General features: G+C 40.3%; 1 protein-coding gene across 5 annotated transcripts in view; it reads left to right on the top strand.

Annotated features, from left to right (window-relative positions):
- Positions 1-11,439: 11,439 nt before the first annotated feature.
- Positions 11,440-22,916, top strand: part of CCSER1 (coiled-coil serine rich protein 1) — a 669,425-nt gene continuing 657,948 nt past the window's right edge. For 2 of the 5 annotated variants that reach the window (XM_071742835.1, XM_071742834.1), the window contains exon 1: positions 11,440-11,588. The gene's annotated coding sequence lies outside the window, so the exon portion shown is untranslated. The remainder of the gene's footprint in view (positions 11,589-22,916) is intronic. The other 3 variants (XM_071742832.1, XM_071742836.1, XM_071742837.1) reach the window with 3 other exon arrangements.

The raw sequence follows: 22,916 nt of genomic DNA, 5'->3' as shown, positions 1-22,916 counted from the left end.
CCCTTTTCTAGCTGAATAGCCAGCACATCCCTGCTTCCCTCCAGCTGATGCCAAACTTTCCTGCTAACACATGCCTGTCTGATGCTGACTTACAGGTACTGCCATCTGTCCATGCATCTGGGATACTTTCATTCAATTAATTTTTTTCTCCAATATAATAACATCTAGATGGGCAGCAAGTGGGAAGAATGCCATCATTTCTGCTCTGAAGCATTGACCTGGATATATCTATTAAAAGCAACACTGCAGCTAAACCCACCAAAATCAGTGGGTATCTCTTGGATTAAATACATTTGCCAGTGAGGTAACAAGTGCTTCGAGGCAGCTGCAAAACTGAATCTTCCTGGGCGCTAAGATCAGACAGATCTGCAGAAGAGTGCAAAATGAAGCAAAGCAAAGCAAAACAAAACAAAAATACCACAACACTTCTGATGTTCCCAAAGCACAAAAATTTGTTTCATGGACTTGCACATCTTCCCCTGATGACTACTTTTTGGTTGCAGGAACTATCGCCAAGCAGCACCGTGGATTTCATTAACTCCTTCAGGTCATCAGATGTATCACAGTTAGCAAGGTCTATTTTGTTTCATCCAGTTGGAGTTTGCTCAATTCATACCACTGTATGCTCAGCTAATTGCTAGAAAGCCCAAGCCCCATACTCCTGTTCCCATGCTAGAGTGTTACCAAAAACAAAGACAAGACTCTTCTTGAGTTATTGTGGAGGAAGTTTATGTATTTAGTAAATCTTCCTGGTGCATTCATGTTCTCAGCAGAATTATATAAGAAGTACAAACATTTATCACTACCATAGAATTCTCATTGTGGTAATTTCCCCTTTGCAAAGTTGCCATTCTCCCTGTAAACAAGCAGTGATGACAGGAATGTTGTCAAGAGTGAGATGCAATGCAACACTGTCTGCAAATGAGACTCCAGTCAAGAGAGCTTGGTATGAAAACTTCATCAGCAAGCTGCTTCAGAGCTGAAGTTGCTATAGGTATTTTACAACCAACACTCTGGCTCATAATGAACTTTTGCACTGCTTCTCTGCCCTAAGGAAATCTGTGGTGGCTGCTACCTGAAAACAGCCTTCTGCCTTGGCATATTCCATGTAAACACACTGAAGTGTTTCTGAAAATATTTCTGAAAAACCACTTCAGCAGTGGTTACTGCTGAAGATTCTTGTCTTAGAAAATGCAAATAAAACAGATCATGGCTTTTTACAAACAGCATACAAATACTTCCAGAAAAATTGCTATTCAGATCCACAGAGGTTGGGAGATACCATACAAATGATCTGAAGTTCTCAGAAGTTCTTTATAAATACAAAAAGCTTTTTGAAAGCTCTTTGAACCCATTATGGAAAAACAGTACTTCTCACATCCACACAAATTTACTCAATGTCTTCTATGAAATCACATATTTGACACAAAACATCTGCTGGAGCATCCTTCCTTTTTATCTAATGGCAAAGTCAAGAATGGTGGCAACAAAAATATTACTAAAATGTTTAGACAGAGAATTATCCTCAGCTTGATCTGAACATGCTGACTCCTTGGCAAATTGCCTTGTAAGGGAACAAAAAAAAGTTCAGCCATCCATTGCTAGGCTACTTATTGCTACTTACTGAAATGGAGAAATACACTTGAAAAAAATTGTTTTCAATTGCTTCCTAACAAAATGCCATTACCAGCTTATACATGCAATGGACAATTTTCAGGCTCAGCCTTTAGACATGTTCTATAAGAACACAGCAGACCTCAAGTATCATTTTTCTCAATAATTTCTGGGATCTAGGTTGATCATTCTGTACCTCGGTCTTAAACACCTGGGCTTATTACTACAGATTCTTAATAGGTATGTACTGCCATAATACATTTAATTCCAAAAAATAAAAAAATAAAAAAAGGGGAATTATGCTTACAAGGAAACAGGAGAGTGATCTAACTAAAAGTTAAAAGGCAGCAAAGGAAACCACGGAATACTATCAGCAATTCATTAAATACAGCCTAACTTGGACAAAAAATTCTGAAGGTCATTCCTTTTGCATGTTGAATTATTTGCATGAGCTTAACAGAGATATGATGAGAGCTCTGAGGAACTCCTACCTTCTAGAGCAGAAGATACAGATCTAGATCCACCCTTCAGTTTGTCTATGGGCATCCTTGTTTGCCTAGGTTTGGACTTTGACCTAACAAATAGATATGGCCATTTTCCCCAAAGGAAGTTCAGATGCATAAATAATTGTGAAGGAAAGACATAGGTACAGAGGCCAGGGAAATAACACAGGCTCCATTTGTACCAAGTAAAGCATAAAATAAACCTACCCTTTTGGTTGTTTGATATACCTTATGAAAAAACACACATTAAAGCAAAGTGCAAGGTGATATTTTATCCTGCAAAAATCTGCAAAATTAAACAATTGAAAGCTTTAAAGAAAATATATAAATAAGAATGCTTCCTAAAAAAGGATGAAGAAAAAAATATTGGGTATCTTTATATACTTGACCAGTAAGAAAGAGTATTCATTAAGAAATAGGATGCCCAGCTGAGATGGGCTCTATGAAAATGAGCTTTTTTTATAGCAGTCTCCCCTAAGGCATAGAAAGACTTAATTTTGAATTATTTCAGAATAGAAACTAACTTTCCTCATGGAGTTGTTGTCTAGGAGACGAATTTCCATATTTCACTGCATGTAGTAGATTTTCTTGGGGGACTTCACCTCTGTGGTGTAAGAGGAAGCTTATTTTGTGGGTTTGTGATGTTACCATACAAGTAAAAAGCCTCACTACAAATTTCAGTGGGGGTTCCCTGTTTTAAACTTGATGCTATCCTTTTAATTTTTGCAGACATATAAAAAATTTGACTGCTCAATTGGCAGTTTTCCTTGTGCCTCTCATTGCAGATTTCACTCTCTGAGGTTATTTTCCCAGTGACTGTTAATGAGATTACATGTATGTCAAAGCCTCTGTACTGGCAAAGAAAAATAATTGACCTGTTATACAAATACCTGGAGATCTTTTTAGGTTAAAGCCTGTTGGTTACTCAGCACAGCTGCCCAGGCAGAAGGCTGTAGCCAGCAACCTTGGTGTAACTTCTGAAACAGGATTTTGAAGCAAGTTCAAAGATACAAAGGTGGAAGAGGACTCTTAAAAACAGAGAAAAATTAAAAACATTGCAGGAAGATTTAGTCAAGACCTAGTATGTGAATTTGATGTCCAGTGTGTTAGATAGATTTGTAGAGCTTTTTACTACTTCAGCAAGTCAGGTGAATAAATCTCTTCTGAGCTATCAGAAAACCTTCCAGTTTACTGAAGATGGAGAACACATGGCCAACATATAATTCTACAAAACCAGATTTTACTAAAACATTTAGACACAAGTAAAATCTTATATGCCTGAAAGCAGAAGGTAGGCACAGGACAAAGCATCATCCAACTTCTGAAACTTGTCAGGAGCTCACAAAAGGAACAGCAAAAGGAAATCTGAGTGGAACTGCATAGCCTGCTCACTTTGTTTCTGGGAAGAACAGGATTGAGCTGGAATCATTTAAGGTATGGGCAATCTCATCCCTAATTGTGCCATCTCCAAATATTAGGACAGAGCTGGGGTGTAACTTAAAAGAAGGGGCACAACAAGCCTGGCTCCAGCTTATGAATTGATGTATATGTGAAGAGCTTCCCTGGGCATATGGGCACTGATAAAAATAAACTCACTGAGTAAAATGTCTATCTCATGCCAAACCACCTGATGCCAGCTCTGTGCAACTCTGAAATAACTTAACATAACATTCTGAAATAACTTAACACAGAAAACTTCATCTAAATGAGAACTGTTCAAATATATGCCAAGTAATACCTATTACAAAAATATTTGATAAAAAGAGGTTAAATTTTGCAATTAAAAAAAAAAGCGCCTTTAAATTTTTTAGCAAAAATATATATACACTGATGAAAGAAAAAAAGGGGAGTTGTACCCTGTTAGTTCTGCTAACTCTATTGAGCTTGTAGGAGGGAGGGAGGGTGATCTGTCTTCACACATGGACCAGTGCTAGTGGGAGCAGCAGTGTGACAGTTTTTACTACCTCAGGCTTAGCAATGAATAAATATCAAATTGTGTGTGTGTTGCTCTTCCCGTCTGATGGAATAGAGCTAGATGGAGCAACACATGCACAGCAGGTGCTTCACTGCAATGATGTTGAAAAGAGCAATATGTTTGACAGAATAAAATTAACATTTATGGCACGCATATAAAACATTGAAGACTCAGTGAAGTAGAAGTTTCTGACAGCACTGGCAGGTTAAAAGCCAAGTTCCTGCTCAAGCCAAGCTTTCTTGCTAGTCCCCTGTTGTGTTTTTACCTTTTCACCTTCAGGTTGCTATAAGATATGATGGTGCATTTCACAGCCTGCATCCAGTGTGAATATTTTGAGCAGCAATTTCTGTGCACTGTCTGTGAAGAGTGTGACCAGAACGAGTAAGAGCTGGCAACTTCCTTCTAAGCCACTGAATGTGAGTGTGGATCACTTGATCTCAGGAAAACGTGTTGCCTATAGCTAGTTACATTGCTGTCTTTGTAAATTGAATAGCTCTTTCTTCTCAGCTTTTGACTAAAATAATGATGTCTGGTGGTAGAAGGACTGTCTTAGAGTAATCTTTCATGACCATCCAATTTACTACTTTTCTTCCCACAATTACTTTCAAAACTGCTGGCAACAACAACTCGGTTATGAGCTGCTTCCCAGCTAACACCTTTAATGAGAAATATTTCTTTGGGTTTTGATCTTCCCCCAGCAGGATTAATGTCCTTTCCAGAGTTCCAGCACCAGCCCTGTGCTCACGTGGGCTGAGAACAGCACGCTGAGGCTGCTGATGTTGTTGGAAGTGTCCTGACAGAATCGATTACAGCAGTTCACCTTTGAAGTGGTCAGTACTTCTGCAGCATTTTATTCTTTCTGTAATGAATTCTATGCACTTCTATGCTTTTAACTTGATTTTATTGCCTGCTAGTTTATTTCCAGATGCCCTGTAAAAAAATCTTATGGGAGCTCAGTTTTTACATCCACACTGCTCTACATTTCTTTGGAGTGGGCAGCATACAACAAAATTCCCACCATCATTATTACCTAGTACTTCCATAATCCAGGAATATAAAAGGAATTACCTTTTGAACAGCATCTCTGCCACCTCATTACACCTGTTTGTGTGTTGTGAGATCCACTTTGTCATATAAACTTTACAAACACAAATGGGTTCCCGTGCTCAGGGTCTGGTTTGTGAACACACCATTTCAGTCACCTCCAGGATGTGGATTCCTGTGGGCCTTTAAAAATTAAACTCTCAGAGCAGCTTCCCTTCCCTTGAGTAGCTTTCCCTTCCCCACTTCCCTGGCAGCCGTGACCCTTTCTGTGACACAGGGTCTGCAATTGCAATTTCCAGCTTGCCAGGCTGGGCTTTCCTGCTTGGCTCGGGGTCACCCAACTTGAGAGTGGTGTGAAATGGGGACAATTTCTAGATGGTGATTTTCACATGGAACCAGAAAGCACCACAAACACCCAGAGTAAAAGATAAATGAGAAATTTTCAAGTCTCTCAGCATAAAAGCTAACTTCAGCAGTGCTATGCTCACTGGTGACTGCAGAGACCCTAGCTCCTAATCTGGTGTGATACATAGCTTTATGCATTTTGATCGTGGAAAGTAATTTAAAATACATGGAATGATTCTGGTTTTCTCTTCTCCTGGGATCGCTTTGATGTCCGATACTTTCTTGTTGGAGTGAGACTATTTGTCACAGCATTTCAAACAGTTAGCTTGAAACTATGTATTCCTCTGGAGTCCCCACAACATTTGAAGCTAAACACTTTAAAATTCAAAGAGACTTTGCTCAAATACATAGATACAAAAATACTTTCAAAGAAACAGTTGCAACCTTTTCAAAAATCCCCTCATTTTCACGCTATGTTGCATTACAAAACTAATTCTCCTTGCATCTTGAATATATAAATTGCACATTTTGATGTCACAAAGCTTCCCCCCATTCCCTGAGAGCTGTTAACCCAATTCGTCTGCAAAATTACCCAGACTGTTGAACTGCTATTATCTTTCAGAGAATGGTGACATTTTGCTTTGGAAACTTGCTCTGATTTACTGGTATGTTGCCAGTTTTACAGAAATTGCCAGATATCCCTGCAAATCCGAAACCCTTCAAATTAAATATCTTAATCATGCACGTGTCCTTGCAATCCTTTTAAGCAACCATAGGGAATGAGCTCCAGATTTACAGCTGCTAATTTGATAATTGTGTTGTGCAGTTGTACGGATGTGTAACAATGGAAGACTTACAGACAAATCCAATGAAAACAAGAGGAAAGCAACTTGCTTTGTCTGGCCTCTCCTTCCTTTGTACCAATACCACTCAAAACAGTTTCCCCCATTAACATTAAAACAAGCAGCTTGATTCTTAAGGACAGCAATTATTTTTGAGTGCTCTGGTGAGGGTAATTACACTGTCAAGAGTTCACTTATGTTCCTCTGGAAACCACGTGTCTCTGTGTCAGATTTCCAGTTTCTCTCTTCCACAGGATCTGTGCCCCTTGGATGGCTGCTGCCAGTCTAATACATTCATGCTCATGCCGTGCTGATTTGCACACCACCTGCCCAGCACCATAACTTAGTGCTGAACAGATAAATCTGACAGTCCTTTCCCTGGAGGCTCCTGCTCTCTGCTTCCTAACAGGTGGCTGCGTGGCAGGATCTGAGCCTGAGAAGTCACCAGAAAATTAAAGTGGGACAAGAGGAAAAAACTATGCGGAGAATGCGCAACAAACCCCTCTGAAAGTGTGAAGTGCATCCTTACAATGATAAGGAAAATATGTTACTGGAGTGAGAGCAGCCAGCATTAAGGGAAATGCCTCACAGGAAAAATAAAACAACATTTATTTGAGGTGGCTTGAAGGGGAGAGGTGACACCCTTCGGAGGCTCTGGGCTGACTGATTCTTTCTTCCACCCATCCTGTGAAAAGAAAATCAGTCTGAAAAACCTCTGAAACCAGCAAAAGAAACCTGAAGAGCCCATGGGATCATGTCCTGCTCCCACATCCAAGGGGAAAGAGTCCCAACACAGCAAGTTTGGGAATGTATGGCCTGGGGAAGTGCCAATGACTGACATGCCTGGGGAAAGTTTGGATGGACCTTGTGTGGCTTGAGAGATCTCTGGAGCCACACTCACTTGGCTATGGATGTGTTTACTTTATTTACTGTGGACACACTGTAGAAATAGTCATGGGACAGAAATTAATCCAAATATTGGTTATAGCTGGTTTTAATGCAACTTGCAATTCATGGGCTAATCTTTTCCTGGGTACTATTCTTTTCTCATGTTCTGACCTAATTTTGCAAGCTGTGTTTTTGGCAATGCTATGGTTGTTGACTCTATAATGATTTTTTTTCTCCTCTATAGTGATTTTTTTTCTCCTGTTCTTTCCAAAGTTCAAGAAAGCATCAGATGGCCTGAGCTGGCACTATTCAACTGGTTTCAAAACAGGTGAAGCAAAGCTGGCTGGAGGAGCTGCTACGGTGGGTGAGGGGAGGAGGGCTGGGAGGAAGAACTTTCCCCTAGCCTTGTAAAACAAAATTAATAGTGATAGATAACATTCTGCCTTGGTTTTCCTACCTTTGAGGCAGAATAGATATTAGGAAAAATTTCCATTTTCTTGTCTCCTGAGAGATGACACTTTGTTGACAGAAAAGTGATTTATTTGCTTTTCCAGCATCTTTGCACCTTTTGCACCTGTCACAGGGTGCAGCCTTCCTGATTCACTGGGGCGCTCTAGAAAAATTTATTCCCTTTTCTTGGTTTTTTTATAAGATCAATGCACGGGTCCCTTCCAACTTGGGATACTCCATGATTCTATAATTCTATTCCTTCCCTTTTACAAAGAAGTGAAAACCTGTTTTATTGATTGCTTGCCTGTGGTTACAAAAGGCTACTCAGGCTCCCTGCAAAGTGCAGAGGTTGCAGCAAGGTGCATCCTGTGTAGATTTGGCTCATCACAGGCAGCAAAGGAGTGGAGTGAGCATTGGCTGATTTTATCATATTAAATAAAAGACAGAGGAAGAAGCAAGACTCAATGTGAAATTAAGGTGAACCTATGAATGCTTTTCCTTGGATGTAGCCTATTTAAAGCTGGCAAACCAGCCCCTCCCTATGACTTGTTTGGGGAATTTTTTTTCCTGTGAGGGTAAGAATACAAAGAGCTCAAAAAATGCACTGTGCTTGCATAAAAATATGAAGTTGTTGGTAGTTTGTTTTTTGTTTGTTTGTTTGTGGGTTATTGGTTGGTTGTTGCCTGATAGTCTGAAAAATCAGGCATAGAAATTTGTGTGGGTTGGATTAGTGGGAAATGGATCAGTGGAAAAATGTCTGTTTTGAGCAAATGGTAAGGTTTTCACTCGAACCCTGACTTTGTGATCTGGTCCTTCAAAGAAGAGTCCTGTGAAACTCCTGGGAACTTAACATTACATTTGCTTGTACTGGACATCAGGTTTGTGTATGACAGCTGGGAAGTCATGGTTTGCATAAACCATGCCTTAAATAGGCTTGCCCATCCTTTTTTTCTTCTGTCACAGCATTCATGACTGTCCTGTTGCTGTTTAATATGAATGCAACAATTATCTATTGTTAAATTCAGGGATATGGCAATAGTAAGGCACCAGAAGAATCAAGAAATGTGCATGTGCAAATATTCATGTGATGCTTTTGTTGCTGAATCTTCAGTATTCATCACCCTGTGCTGTATCCTGCCCAACTAACACTTTGCATTTAAATGTAACTCACAGTTAGTGACAGATGCTGAAAGAAATATATGAATAGGGGGGGTGAAGGTATTAGTTTATGTATGGTCATTTATCTTCTGATAGCACGACCAAAGCTTAAGTCAGATACAGTTAAATGAACTGAAGCTTCAACAGTGTCTTTTGAACTGCTTGAATTAACAAAATCAATCCTCATAAATTAAACTATCATTGATCTATGATACAATTAAGTTCTATAATCAAATACACTAGCAGTGCGTGCAGCATAACTGTACTTGTTCCAACACTGAATTTTAACCACTGCTGCCTATCTGCCATGTTGTGTAAGGCTCCCATCTGGCACAGGAGATGCTAACGTTATGATACAGTATTTCTTTCCTATTTTTCAATTTAGGCTGACATCTGCTGGTCTCTGCAAATGGCGGGCAAGCCTGCTGAATGCAAACCAATCCAAGGCAGTGGCTCTTTTGTCATTTTTCCAGAGCTGGGAGCAACAACCAAGCCACTTAATTGCAAAGGAAATTCATGCAGCATAATAACTCTCTGGAAGCAGAAAGGCAGGAACAATACTGTGTAAAAGAAAATGAGTTTGACATGATAAATTACATGCGTGCAAGCACAGGGTACTGTGCAAGTACTCAAAGGAGCCAACAGCAGCTACTATATATTGGCCAATTAAACCAGCACAAAACAAGGTGTTATTTAAGGGCACCACACTGCGGATTGTAATGAGGAGGCTGTGGATGGGAGGTCCTTCTTTTACACTCTCACTGAGGCTAAAGAGAGTGGGAGTGGCACCACCTTTGGCAACAGCATTAGATTTCTGAGCAGGCATATGGCAGTGGTTGCAAAGTGCTTGGCGTAGGAGGAGGGGAGAGGCTCCTCCAGGAGCTACCAGCAGTCCAGCTGAGAAGCACTACAAGCATCTGGTTGGAAGAAGCAACAGAAATGAGAGGTTTCTCTCCACCAGCATGATTAAATAAGAGACACCTCCATGTCGCCAGCTTGCATCTCCCCTGTCACTGTGATCTTAGAAAAAAGAGTTGATTGACATTTTACAATTACTGCAGCTCCATGTCCAGTCAGCTAAGTCCAGGGCCATTCAAGTGTATCTCCACCTGTGTGGACTTCAAGCTGTATTGTTTTCTGGGTGCTATTTTGGATAGGAATATATTCACAACAAGCTATACACCTACTGCTCTCCCACTGTGTTTAGGAAATCCTGAGTAAAAGCTGTTGTATCTGAATGAACTGTGGGTATGTGGAGATACTGACACTTGAGTTACAATGCAAGTGCTGGAGAGGCAGCTTTTCCCCCAGAAGTAGCTTGTTGTGCACATCTAACTCTGAAACCTTCACAACTTTTTTGCTCTTTCCACCCTTCATTTCCGTGTGTTCCAGCTCTTTGAGACTGCTGCTGTCCCTGCTCACATCAGCAGCTGTGTTTCCTGCTCCAGTTGCAACAATTTGTCTTTCCTGAGATCTTTCCCAAAGTCCTTCTCAAGTGGACAGAAGAGAGAAGGGAAGCTTTAATTATGGAATGGTAGCTACTTCTGTAATGCCAGATCTGGTCTGAGAGGACCAGGATAGAAAACACCTGCATGGGAGCCCACCAGCAGCTGCCAGGCTGTTGATGTGGCAGTGATAATGAGGAGCAGCTGAGCCTATGGGGGGAGAGGATGGTTCAGGTGACCCAAATGAAGCAATCACAGTATTCCTTCCCATGGTGCTCAGTACAAATGGGTCCCAAGAGAGCCCTCTGGGAGCTGTTCGGGCTGGTGTGTTGGTTGGACTCAATTCTATTCTCCTGCTCCTTGTTTTTGCACTGGAGAAGAGTATTCCTCAAGGCAGGCTGCCTGTTGCCTTCTCCCTTCCCAAGCAGGACCAGCTTGGTTGCTCTATGACTGCTGTGAGCAGTCACTGAGACCCTGGACTTGGGCATCTCCATCTGCTGTGCCATCCAGTGTGGGACTTTTCTGGTGGGGAAGCAATTGCCAGCTGAGGAAGGTGAGTTCTATGTTTATGTATTTCTGTAGGCATTTGTTACTTGATACTACCTCATTAAACCTACCTAGGGTTTTTTTTTTGTTTGGGGTTCTGGTTTTTTTGGGTTTTGTTTGGTGTTTTTGTTGTTGGTTTTGTTTTGTTTTGTTTGGGTTTTTTGGGGTGTTTTTTTATTGTGTTTTTTTCTGATCTTAAAGATTCTTTTCTCTATTTCCTTCTTCATCTTCCCCTGGGAGAGCAGTGGGGAATAAGAGAGCATCTGTCACTGTCTGGTTATGGCTTAAACTGTGACCCAAGGGTGCTTCAGGTGTAGGTTACTGATAGGAAGTGTTGTCCATGCCACCAACAGCCTTTTTGGCCTTCAGGAGGTGGATGGGAGCTGGAGTGTTACCTGTTTTTTCCAGCAGGGTGATTACCCTGTGTCAGCTGTCTCAGGTAATGCCCTGAGACATTTCCCATGTGTGGCATTGCACAGGGCAGATGCACTTGGAATCCTCTACTGTGACTCCCATGAGCTGCTTTTGGCTTTATAGGGTACAGAAGTTACACAGTGCCAGTTGTGATAACCCATGATGCTCACATTTCTCTTTTGGAAACTGGGTTGAAATTTCCTCTTTTTTTCTTACAGCTGTAGCTTAGAAGAGCCAAGAGAGCCTAAGCCAGAGATGTAGGAGAGTCCTTCCAAATCTGCCTTCTCCTCCTCAGTGAGCTGCCATGGCTGGCAAGGTGCTGAGCTGCAGCCACATGGCACATACAGCAAGAGAGAAAGGGCAGGTAAGATCCAAGTCCTTTTATTGTCTTCCTCTGTTTTTTTAACACCCTGTTGTATCTCACAAGCTCTGAGGGTCCTCCAGCCCAGAAAACTCTGCAGTTTATACATGCTGCTAGTATTTCAGTTAGGAATCTGAAGTCAATTTGGTTTTTGGCACAGGTTTAGTGGTGGTTACTAATTGCAATTTACTGTTATTGTTTGTTAAGTGCTGACATGAAAGGAAACAGTGACACCACAAAACATGATGACAGTCAAATAAATCAGCATGAGTTGCCAATGTTCCTTATGTCAGATGCTAAGGTGCAGCTGAGGTACAGACTTCAGTTTGATGAAGGCATTGCAAGTAGTGCTTGGTTAACATTGATGTGATGTGGGAAACAGGGAGACCCTCACATTTCTCCTGTGAAGATCATCCTGTAGCATTAACAAAACTAAAATGCAATTTCAAAAGGTATCAGTCCTTTGCATCCTGACTCAGAGACTCCCCTTAACAAGGGGAGTTTTTCCTCTTCTAGTCACTCCTTGTTACATGAACTAGGAAGCTGCAGGACTGCAACTGGCACACAAGTTTGTCTTGGTATATTCTAAGATATGGAATGTGCCTTGTTGGGTTTTTTGTTTATTTTGGTTTGGGTTTTTGTGGATTTTGGGCTTTTTTCATTTAGATTACTGTTAAGAGCTTTAAATCCTCTCTAAAAATGATGTAAAAAGTAGCAGCAAACTGTAAATCAGGTGCCATGGCAATATCAGTACAAGCATCAAGGAAATCCTTAAGCTATCTTAAGCCTTTAAATGACTTCTTACGTAGCAATTTGCACTGCTGTGTAACTAACTATTGACATTTGGTGCTTCCTCAGGTTAAAACCCTCTGAATGCTCCTAACATCTCTGAATTACAGTTTAGATTGTTCTGTGTGGCTGCTTCCAAAAGAAAATGAATGTATTTACTGCTGAATTGCTTTCCTACTGCTGATGTTCATTTCTCACTCTGATTCTGCAGACACCTTATTTCTATCAGATGTTTAATCCTGACATTAATACACTGACAGATTTACCCAAGTATGATGCAATTTATTTCAGCAGATGGGCAAATGTTTTCAGACCTACCCTTGCAAGATGTAGTTGGTTTATAACTTTCATGATTGCTGTTCTTGAGAACTTCACCCCTCCTAAAGGGCTGATAGACAATTTTCCCTTCCTTTCATTCCTCTGCTTATCATAATAGATATTTGCAGCACAGACCAATGAACTGTGAATATGAACAGACTTCTCAGTATTTTGTAGAGTAGAAGAGAAGCAATAGAGAATTCAAATTTGTAGCAAAGCTAAAATCAGTTGTAGCACAGATATCTCACTAAGGTGTATTTCAAGTGTCAGAGCCAAAAAAACCCTTATACCAAGTTTTTATATCTGCTGAGTGCTATGCTTTGGGTAATAGATTTTAAAAACAGTGATACACTGGATGGGCCTCTGAAATTTATTTAAATGGATTCCTGTGAATTCTGAGTGATATTTAGTGAGATATTTCTGGCATCCTGGATTCAGTTAATGATGGAGTATAAAATCACAGTGTATGTACAGAACTTCTGTATATGTACAAGGTCCAGAAGACTGATGGTGTGCCCCCAGATTAGATAATGCTTTATCCAAAAGCTAAACCAGCTGTTCCCCAGCTGTGTTGCTTTTTAGATAATGGTGAACTTAATTGTGGAATTGACTTTGTTACAGTTTCAAGCCACAGAGTAACACATGTTTGTGTGGTCTTTTATTATTAGCTTGCTGTACTTAGTACTGAAAAGTTTTGCCATTTGATTAGATAATAGCTGCAGCTTTTCTTGTGAAAGTCAAGGCAGGTAATTTCACATTTATGAAATCTATAGTGCTGCCTAAGCATGTAGGGTATGCTGTGGCATCATCTATTTTTGTGTCATCATAGTCATGCAGCTTGCATAAGTGCTGCTCCTTTTGTACAAGTTCTTTAATAGTGGCATCACTGTTAAGGACCCAATCCTAATTTTCCAGTTGATCAGGATCTCATTTGAACTGCCAATGTAATTTTATACTCTGAGCTTCTATAGAAATAAGCATAGGCAGGAGCCAGAACTGCAGCAGTTCACCTGTGTAGGGCTTGAAGATATTCAGTTGGCAAGAATTATTTTGATGTCCTTTTAGCATTTCCTTATGAAGCAGCCAATCTGTTTCTGCTGGAGCTCATTACATACAAAAACCTCATTGGTCTGAATTGAAGATATTATCTGAATTTTTTTAAAAAAAACCTGAGATGAGTAAGGGTTGGTAATCCCTGAAGTTGAAAAAGGAGAGGCAGATGGAAACTGTTGGACCCAACCATCTAGATAACCTTTAAGTGAAGTCAAGTGACAGAAAACTCCCAACAGGTTGGAGGAAGGAAAAGCTCATCTTTCATAGCAATGCTTTGAATAGAAAACATTCCAAAGATGTAGTGTGGGTTTTTTTGTTGTTGTTTTGTTGTTTTTTTGTCTGAGTCCTCTTTTGCTCACATAACTTTCTGGACAAGCTTCTAGCCACTTGAAAACTTCTGATATAATTTCCCACAGCCTTCTCTTTGTCCCAGTTATGCCAGTAGAAGAAATTGAACCATTTTAGAAGATCACAGATGGTAACATTTCACATCCAGTTTGCCTCTGGTGACTGAGTTTAAGATTCTGGTGGAATCTAGCACAGGCAACAGGATGCAAACCAGCAGAGATTCAAATGGTGACCTGATAGAGGTGTGAGCTATCCCAGGGTAGCTGTAACAAAGACAAAGGGCAAGTTGAGGACATATTTTCACAAGAGAGCTCAGAGCAGCACAGGATGAGTCCTGCTGGGTGATCTTTCAGCTATCCCTGTGGTATCCAGCTGTGAGATGAGGCAAGAGTGGGACGAAAATTGGTGGGGAAGAGTGGGATGAAAATTGGTGGGGCTGCTTAATTTCATGCTGGGATAGCTGATCACAGCTCGACCAGCTATGAGCATCTGGGGGCTGCAGGGTAGATGCAAATCCTCTGTAAGCCTCAGCAGTAAAGAGCTCAGGCAAAAAAATCTTCATTGCCTCTGTTGAGGCTCTGCCTCTGTCCCTGTTCAGTTCCCTCAAGAATGCTTAAGCAGCAAGGCTTAAGATTAATCGAGTTATGTGAGCCAGTAGACTTTGCATTTCTTGTTGCCACAGTGATTTCTTGTTGCTTCTAGAAGACTTTGCTTAAAATCAAGGCAAGGATTTGTAATTCATCTTGGACAGTCTCCTCACCTCCTGAAGTTGCTGCTTTAACTCAGGTAAACTCAGGACTGCTTGGTGTGGACATCTGTGAGGAATATTAGGATCTGCATGACTTTCTTTTGACCTCTTCCTTCAGGGGGAACCTCAGGATCAGACCCTGGATACCTGAATGAAAGGCTTAACTTGGAAAAGTCCAATAATGAAGTGGTCAGAAGGTCTGTGGGGCACACAAAGCAGGCTATTATGTGCTCAGAGCCCTGTGTTAGCTTTCTCTGTTGCCAGCAACTAGGACTGAAAGTACTTGTGTTGCAGGTAATGGTATGAGAAATAATCTGGGAAGAGGAGTAAAGAGGCAAAGCTTTCTTAAAAACTAAGTTTTGAAGAAATTTTCTGCCTTTTTCCTAGAGCTTCACAGTAATGAGAGAAGCACTGAGCTTTCCTTCTCATGGTAACTGAGCTCACTCCCTGGAATCCTCAGTGTCTTTTAAAGAGGCACCTGTAACAATTCTAAAGCCTCAGGTGAGGTAAGGCTTCAGTTCTTCAGATACAAATGACTCTATAAGGGTCATTTTTTTGAGGACAGCAGCCCATGCTTCCCATCTCATCCTGAGCACAGGAGGAACAGCTCGAGTCCCAAGGCAATCCTGCTCCCAGGCATCTTTCTTCATGATTCACACAGAAACATTTAATTTACAGAACAGACATATTAACTCCAGTGGCCTAAAAGAATAGAGGATTAATACTGTAGGGTTGTTCACCCAACAGGGGGAATGTTTTCCAAAAGATCATTGTGTAATTGAAGCCATTTGTCATTGTGAATGTAGAATATATTCATTAGGAAGCAGCACCTCGGAGGGGACTGGAAAGCTCAGGAGATCAGTAATAGGGTACAAAGCCTTTTGCCTCCAGGTTGGCAGTTTCAAATCTGGCCATGTCATTATTGATCAGAAGAAGTCATTACAGGCTGACAGATGTTTGGCTGCTTATATAGATGTGACCTTGTCAGATTAGTCAAATTCTTTGTTAAGAGATATACCCCTACTCTCACACACAAAAAAATTCTCATTAGCACCTTGCTGGTAGTCCTTGAAGGATCAGTAAGAACAGGGCAAGCTTGTTTATGCAAAATTAGAATGGAGGGATTTTTGAGTCATGTGAAGGTTGATTGAAATATTCTCTAAGCATTTTGTGAGGCTCTTTGAAGTATTCAAGTTGATTCTGTACTGCATAATTTGAGTCCTTCTTGCAATGTTTGCCACATTTTGAATATAAGATTTTTAAAGAATCTAAGAACTGAGATTTTATTTAATCACCAACATGTGTATTAACAGTAAAATATGTTCTTAGAAAAAAACAAAAAACACCCAACAACCCCACCTCAAATAGATAAGAAAAAATGAACAGAAGGTACTGCATATTTTTAAGTAACTTTCAGAGTAAGGCCTAAAATATTTTTTGGCCTGTTCTGAGTATATTTTACAGATTTTGCTGGCTGATATTCAGGGGAGAGAGAAATGTTACAAAATCGCCATGGGCACTTCAGCTCAGTGTTCAGTAGCTGATCTTTGTAGCTTGAATTAAGCCCTTTCTTTGACCATAATGGCCACCACTGGTGAAAGCAGAAATCTTGCTTCACAGGGCTCTGTTCAGCATCACCTTTGTCTTTTAACACCATTCAAGGCAATCACTTTGGAGAGTGTACACAGGAGTGATCAGAGAATCATGGAATAGTTTGTTGGAAGTGTCTTTAAAGAGTATCTGGTTCCCTTTTTCCTTGTCCTTCCAAAGATCCTAGGAAGAAGACAATTCAGCCTCAGGCAGGGATTCTTCTTCATCTGTCCCTCAGCTGGGGCTCAAATGAGTTTTAACCAAGTGAAGAGGAGAGCTGGGGCTCTGACAGAGATGGACAAATAACAAATAATCTATGTAGGAAATAGATACACCCCATTACTCCTCTGAAGCAGAGGATAGAAAATGCTAGAAATCCAGTGGGAGCTCAATTTGCCATAGGGAAGAAAAGGTTTTTTTGTGGGCTTCTCAGCCCGTGCTGCAAATTGAGTTTGAGACAGAAAATTGCTTTAGGATGTTCATACTTCTTACATCACCAGCAAGAAATATCAAAGCTGCATTGCTAACTCTGTAGGCAGGAAAAGTGCAGGTGACATGGGCTCTGGATTGCAAACAGCTGGTAAAGCCTCACTTGGTCACTGGGGTGGGTAGGTGAGAATTTGTGCAGTTATGTTTCATTCCAGGCTCAATTATGTTTTAGAGGACTGAGTTAAAATTGCCTCTTTACAGGGGTTTTGCACAGGGTCTTTTTTTTTTTTTTTTAACCCATTTTAACCTCTCCGCAAGGGTTTTATTGGGTTCTGAGTGCATTGAATAATAGCTTTGGGATGGACTGGTTTGCTCTGATTACACCTGGATTGCACAGAAATTTTGGCACACCTTGCTGAATCATTTAAGCAATTACAACGTGTGACTTTGGCTCTTTCTGTGTCAAGAACATTTACTCTAAAATGCCTCAAGGATATTGGAAGGTGTGCCAAGGCTTCTGTGTATTTTGAGCCATTCTCAAGATGATGAGAATACAAGGGTGTTTATATCACCAGATTAAAAAAGGCCTTTTCAGAATGGAGAACAGCATGCACTATTCAAGTCTTGGGCAAAAAAAAGTAAGAAAACATGCTGTATAAGAGTCAAGGATTATGAACCAGATCATTAAAAAAAAAAAAAAAAAAATTGGAAATATGTCAATGCTTCACCACTAAACCTGGCTGATTTGGTTTTTCTTATGGTTGAGGAGGTTTAACTTGCCTGCTATACTATTTCTTTAAGCTCCAGGTAATATTTGGCCTGCAAGAAATAATGTTTCAGTATGTGTATTTTAAAATATCTGGTTTGCCTTTAGGTAGTATCAGCTGTAAGTAATGCACACCAAATACTTAAGACCCCAGAAATGTGAATTCTTGCTTCTGCCTGAGTAGTGCAGGACATGCCAGCCCAGAGCAGGCCTATGGCTTTTGAAAGTGTGTGAAAGGAAAATAGGTATTTTAGTGTATTTTAATAGAAAAAAGATAGAATCAACCAGCAGCTTTAAATTAGTTATTGTGTTGGTGAATACTGCATTATGGACTTGCATGTGTGCCTTGGGCTTGTAATTACATGAGGAGATACTGCTTTGACCTAAATATATTTGTACTCTTTATTTACTATGATTCCTTGGCTTGAGATAAATAAAACCCAATGAAACCTCTACCAAGAAACACCTGTATGCCAGAAATGTAACTGAGGATATGTAACATATAGAGTCCTGGATGACAAAAGGAACAAAGAGGGCAGTAGAAAGCCATTTCAGGGTGGATGTGTGAATGGGAATACTGATGGTTTCATTAATGTAATTTTCCTTGTCTTTCTGTGGTGGTGTAGCTAAACCAGAGCTTTCCTGAAGGCACTGTGTCCTCATGGACTTGGGGAACTTCTTAGCCTGTTTTGAGGCAGGCAGCCAAATTAATTTAAATGGCCTCTGAAGGCATTTCAGAATCACCTGTCTAACTTTTCTACATGGACTCAAAGCCTTCAAACAGCCTAGAAAAGCTGCTTAGCTGGGATGCTGCAATGAAGTAATTGGGCAGCAACTCACTGAACTTTCCAAATTAATCATGAGTGCTCATAAAGCAGACGAAAGACTCTGAGAAGTCCAGCAGAGCTGTACAAAGAAGGCTAAAGGAGCAAGGCACATGCTTTAACACTTTCCCTCTATTTATGTTAATTTTTTTTCTTCCTTGCATAAAACTGAAAACAATACCTCAAAACCTGGAACAAAAGGCTGATTTTCCAAGGTCAGAATTAAGGATTCTCAAAGTCTTGTGAAAATACAGTTACCACAGGCAACTGGAAAAAGAGGATATTAGGATAACTACTAAAAAAAACAAAACAAGGAGTTAACAAGCACAGCTTTTTAAAAATACTCTTTCAACTAAATCCAATGATCAGGCAAAGGTAGCTGTGCACTAAATGAAAACAGAGTGGATAGAAAGGATTACAATTTCAGGAAAAATAATTAGAAACCTGCAGCACCACTTAAAAGGCACAGCTATTATAGCAAAGATAATTTTTTTAAGCGATTACAGATAGATACTGCACTCCAGGTGATACTGACATACAGAAGGGTAAATGAAGCTTTGCTGACCAAATAGCCTTTCACCAAAAAACCCTCCACAGCCCCAGGGTTTTATCACCTACCACCACAGTGGGTGTCTTCACTTGCATTTCTTTCTTGCTTCCCACCAGGTTTCCTGGTGAGATAGATCCATACACTACATATCCAAAGCTTAAATGCATAATTTTCTTGGTGCTTTCTGCAAGGCCACCAAAGGATGAGTCAATGGAAGACATGAAGTCTGTGTAGCCTGAGCTGCAGCTTCTCGAGGCACTGAAACTGCTGCCCCTTTGAGTGGACTTTGCATGGCAAGGAAAGGAAGAGGCAAAAAATAAGTATCAGTGTGCCACTTGCTGCTTTAGCCAGTTCTGTTTTGGCCTGTTTCTTCTCCAGCTACTCCCAAGAGTCTGCAGTGTCCCAGGGAAATGCCCTCTCTGGGAGGTCCTTACCCCTACCCTTTTACCCTCCCCAGGGAAAAGCTGACAACTAAGCCTGGGCTGGATGTGTCCAGGACCTACACAGCAAAGTGCTCTTTGCACACACAAACACTTCCTTTGAGCTCTGGTTGCAAGCAGCTAAATCACTCTTTAATCTTACTAACTGATTTGCCTCAGCTGTATGCTGGGGTTAAAATTCCTGCTGATAAGATTAAGTGCTGTCTTGGACCAGGGCCCACATAAATAATGATGCTATTTCTACAGTTGCACTCATTAGAATAGAATGTAAAAAAAGGATGCTGGTCTTCCTGCTGTGGGACGTCAGCCAGCTGCTAATTGTTTGTGATCAGAAAGAAATTCCCTTTTTTGCCATCCTTTAGGGGGTCTGTGTGTGTTGATATAATTACGTTTCACTATTGCGCTGAACTCAACTGTTTTTATCTACAATGTCTGAACTACATTTTTACACTTTGAGCAGTGGAAATCTGCACGTGAGCTCAAGGTTGTATTAACTGCAGGTTTTGACTTTAGTTATCCTACAAAGCTGTAGGATTTAATCTGTGTGGCACCTGCTATAAAATCCTTGAGTGGCAGGCAGTCACACCTTGGTTTTAATCCCTTCATTGAAAAGCTGATGGTTTTTCCCCATTGTTACATCATTTGTGACTCACTGCTCCTTTCTGCTGACAAGCAATCTGTTATATTAATAGGAATCTAAGAACTACAATTACATCATTGTAGTAATCTTTATTTTAGAAATTCATCATCAAGTGCCAGAGAAACAAAGAGGCCAAGTCTGTTATTTTACTGAATAATCAAAGAAGCAACATCCGTTAGATACTGAACATTTGAAATTGGGAATTTAATCTTTGGAGGTGCTCTGTCACCAGCTTAGGCACAAAAAACCCATGATGTACAATCTTAATTTAAAACCTGCAATTGTCCTGGAGTGAATAAATGCTTTGGCTGCTTCAGCCACATGTTGTCAGACTGAGGAGACCCTTGGATGCCACCAGCAAAGTCTGGAAAGTCTTCCAAAGCAAATGATGTATGAAATGATGATAGAACACTCACTAATGCAGCATTTTAAAATTAAATGTTGAAACAAACCCCTCTGTTTTCTCTTGAAAAAATAAGGATTACAAGAGACCAAAGACCAGCTTTTCAAGTAACAAACCTCTCATGCAGCATGACATAGGTGTGCCCGAAACCACTTCTGATGTCAAGTCCACGATAATGTGTGCAATGCAGATGTGTCAATGTTTCCAGCACTTGTTGTGTGAATGTTTATTTTTTAAAAGCCCTATTTCCTTGTAAATATCTCTACTCTTGAAAATCCTAACTGAAAGGCTGTAATGGGAAAGGGGGTCTGACTGACTGGGAAGCAGTGTTGTGCCAAAGGAGCTGTGTGGGGCACCCCTGCAATGAGATTTATCCATGCTGCCATTCCCAGCTGTGTGTCATGGGTTATCTTCACTGTTCCTGAGTCCTGCACTGTTAAGATAGAAATGCAAATTTGCTGATGTCTTCTTGAGGGCCGTGGAGGGAAGAAAATGAGGAAGAGAATCAAAGAGAATATATTATTGGTGACAGCAAGTATAAGAAGTGAGGGATGCAAGCACAAATAGAAGATGTGGTTAATGAGAGCATGTGAGGGGAAACAGCCACAATGCCTGCTAAACTTGTGGCTGGGGGAGGGGGTGGAGGAAGGCAATTGGAAGAAAGAGCAAAGTAGAGCTCCTTTTGGTAGTATTTCTGACACTGAAACTCTGGCCTTCCAAGCAAGCAGCAGCCACTTCAGCTGGCATGGCCAGAAGCCACCTAATTCTCTTACTCTTCCTCTTGATACATTCCTTTTCTACAGCAGAAGTGTTCTCTCCTTTCCCCAGATCTCTCCAGCCCTCCTGTTCTCCAATATTGATGCTAAAAACATTGATGCTAAAAAAAGCTTGGTGCCATTTTGACACTGTGAAACAAATTCCTTGTAAGGGTAATGACTTTTCTTTCAGTTTCCATTTCTTCATTGTTGTATCTGTTAGTACTTTCAGAATTAAATATTTTCCTTATTTAAAAGAAAAACCTCCAAGTGAAGTAATTTTCTTCCCAGAATATTTCTTCCTTAGGGATTTCAAAATTACCATGTTCCATTGTAACTTGAAGCCAAGACAGATTTTTTAATTGCTTGAAACCTTTGCCAAATGATATTTTCATCTTTTTGCCAGGTCTAGTTCAGGCTTGTAACAAGACAGTAGCAGATCAGATCTTGAATGTGTAATACATTCATCCCTGCCACTCTTATGCAAGACTTGTAAACAAGAGCCTGTGTCCTCATCTTGGCCTGGAACTTCATTTCACTGCTGGTTTAGTTTATTTTTGTTATTTTTCACAGCCCTTTCTTTTCGTAGAGGCTCAAAACCCACAATGGGGCAGCACAATATCACAGTCCCACTGTTCTTATGGAAGGTACTTTGGGAGGTGCTTGGCACCACTATGCTGCAATTACTCTCTTTTTAATGTCATTTCCAGACCTCCTGATTTATACCTTTATGCAATACATACAATTGTGCAAACTTCCCCTTCTCCCTGCCCCCACCATCATTCTTTGCCTTTAACCAGTATTGGCATTCTTTCATCTATGATTAAGGTGATCTTCTATGATCAATACAGTCTCTAGGTGAACATTTTATGTACATTGTCTTAGCAGTGACTCTCCATGGGGGTCTTGCCTTTGTATTCACTACTTTTGTATTTAGCAATCATAAAACACCCAACCAAGATTACCAAAATCATCCACATGAAAATTATTACCACAAGTGAGGTGGCAAACTAGATCTATAATACATGTTAGCTTTTTTCTGTATTCAGGGTATTGCTCAGACTTTTAGTTACGCTGCTTCAAAGTAGAAACAGAATTTTGTGTTTGATTATAACAAGTGTTGAAAAGCAGGAGGGCTCAAATATTTTAGAATCAGGTGCAGGGAGTGATTCCTGGGGGTAGTGACTTTCAAAAACACAGATGGGAGTTGCAGTGGATCTATCCATTATACCTTTGAAAGCACCTTAAATTTAACTTAGAAACCTGCTTCAGCTATGCTTAAGCTTCCATGTACTGAATATTCATGGTGTGTGTTGTAGGTTGAAAGACATGAAAATTTTAATGAATGGTTTTTAGGAATGCATGCAATGTGGCTGTCTCACTCTCATTGCCATGATATTTGGATGTCTCAGGAGAAGCCAGGAGTATGCTGATGGGTTTAAGAGCACAGTACTGTCTATTAAGGCCTTCAACAAAAGTTACAGCTTTCTTCAGGGGGAATAGAAGCATAAGACATCAGCTAGAAAGCTGTATTGAATTTGGGTATGTAACTACATATAAGTAATTTTAGAAATTTGAGTGGTTTCTAAATCATACAGAAAAGAGACTAAAATATAAATTCTCCTTAAATTTTATTGAAAAAAGGTGACTCTTTGCTTTCAGATCAGGTAAGAATGAT

The sequence above is a fragment of the Heliangelus exortis genome, chromosome 4 (assembly GCF_036169615.1).
Source record: "Heliangelus exortis chromosome 4, bHelExo1.hap1, whole genome shotgun sequence".
Classification (NCBI taxonomy): Eukaryota; Metazoa; Chordata; class Aves; order Apodiformes; family Trochilidae; genus Heliangelus; species Heliangelus exortis.
Note: the sequence above shows the minus strand (reverse complement) of the source record. Positions and strands in the feature narration are given on the sequence as shown.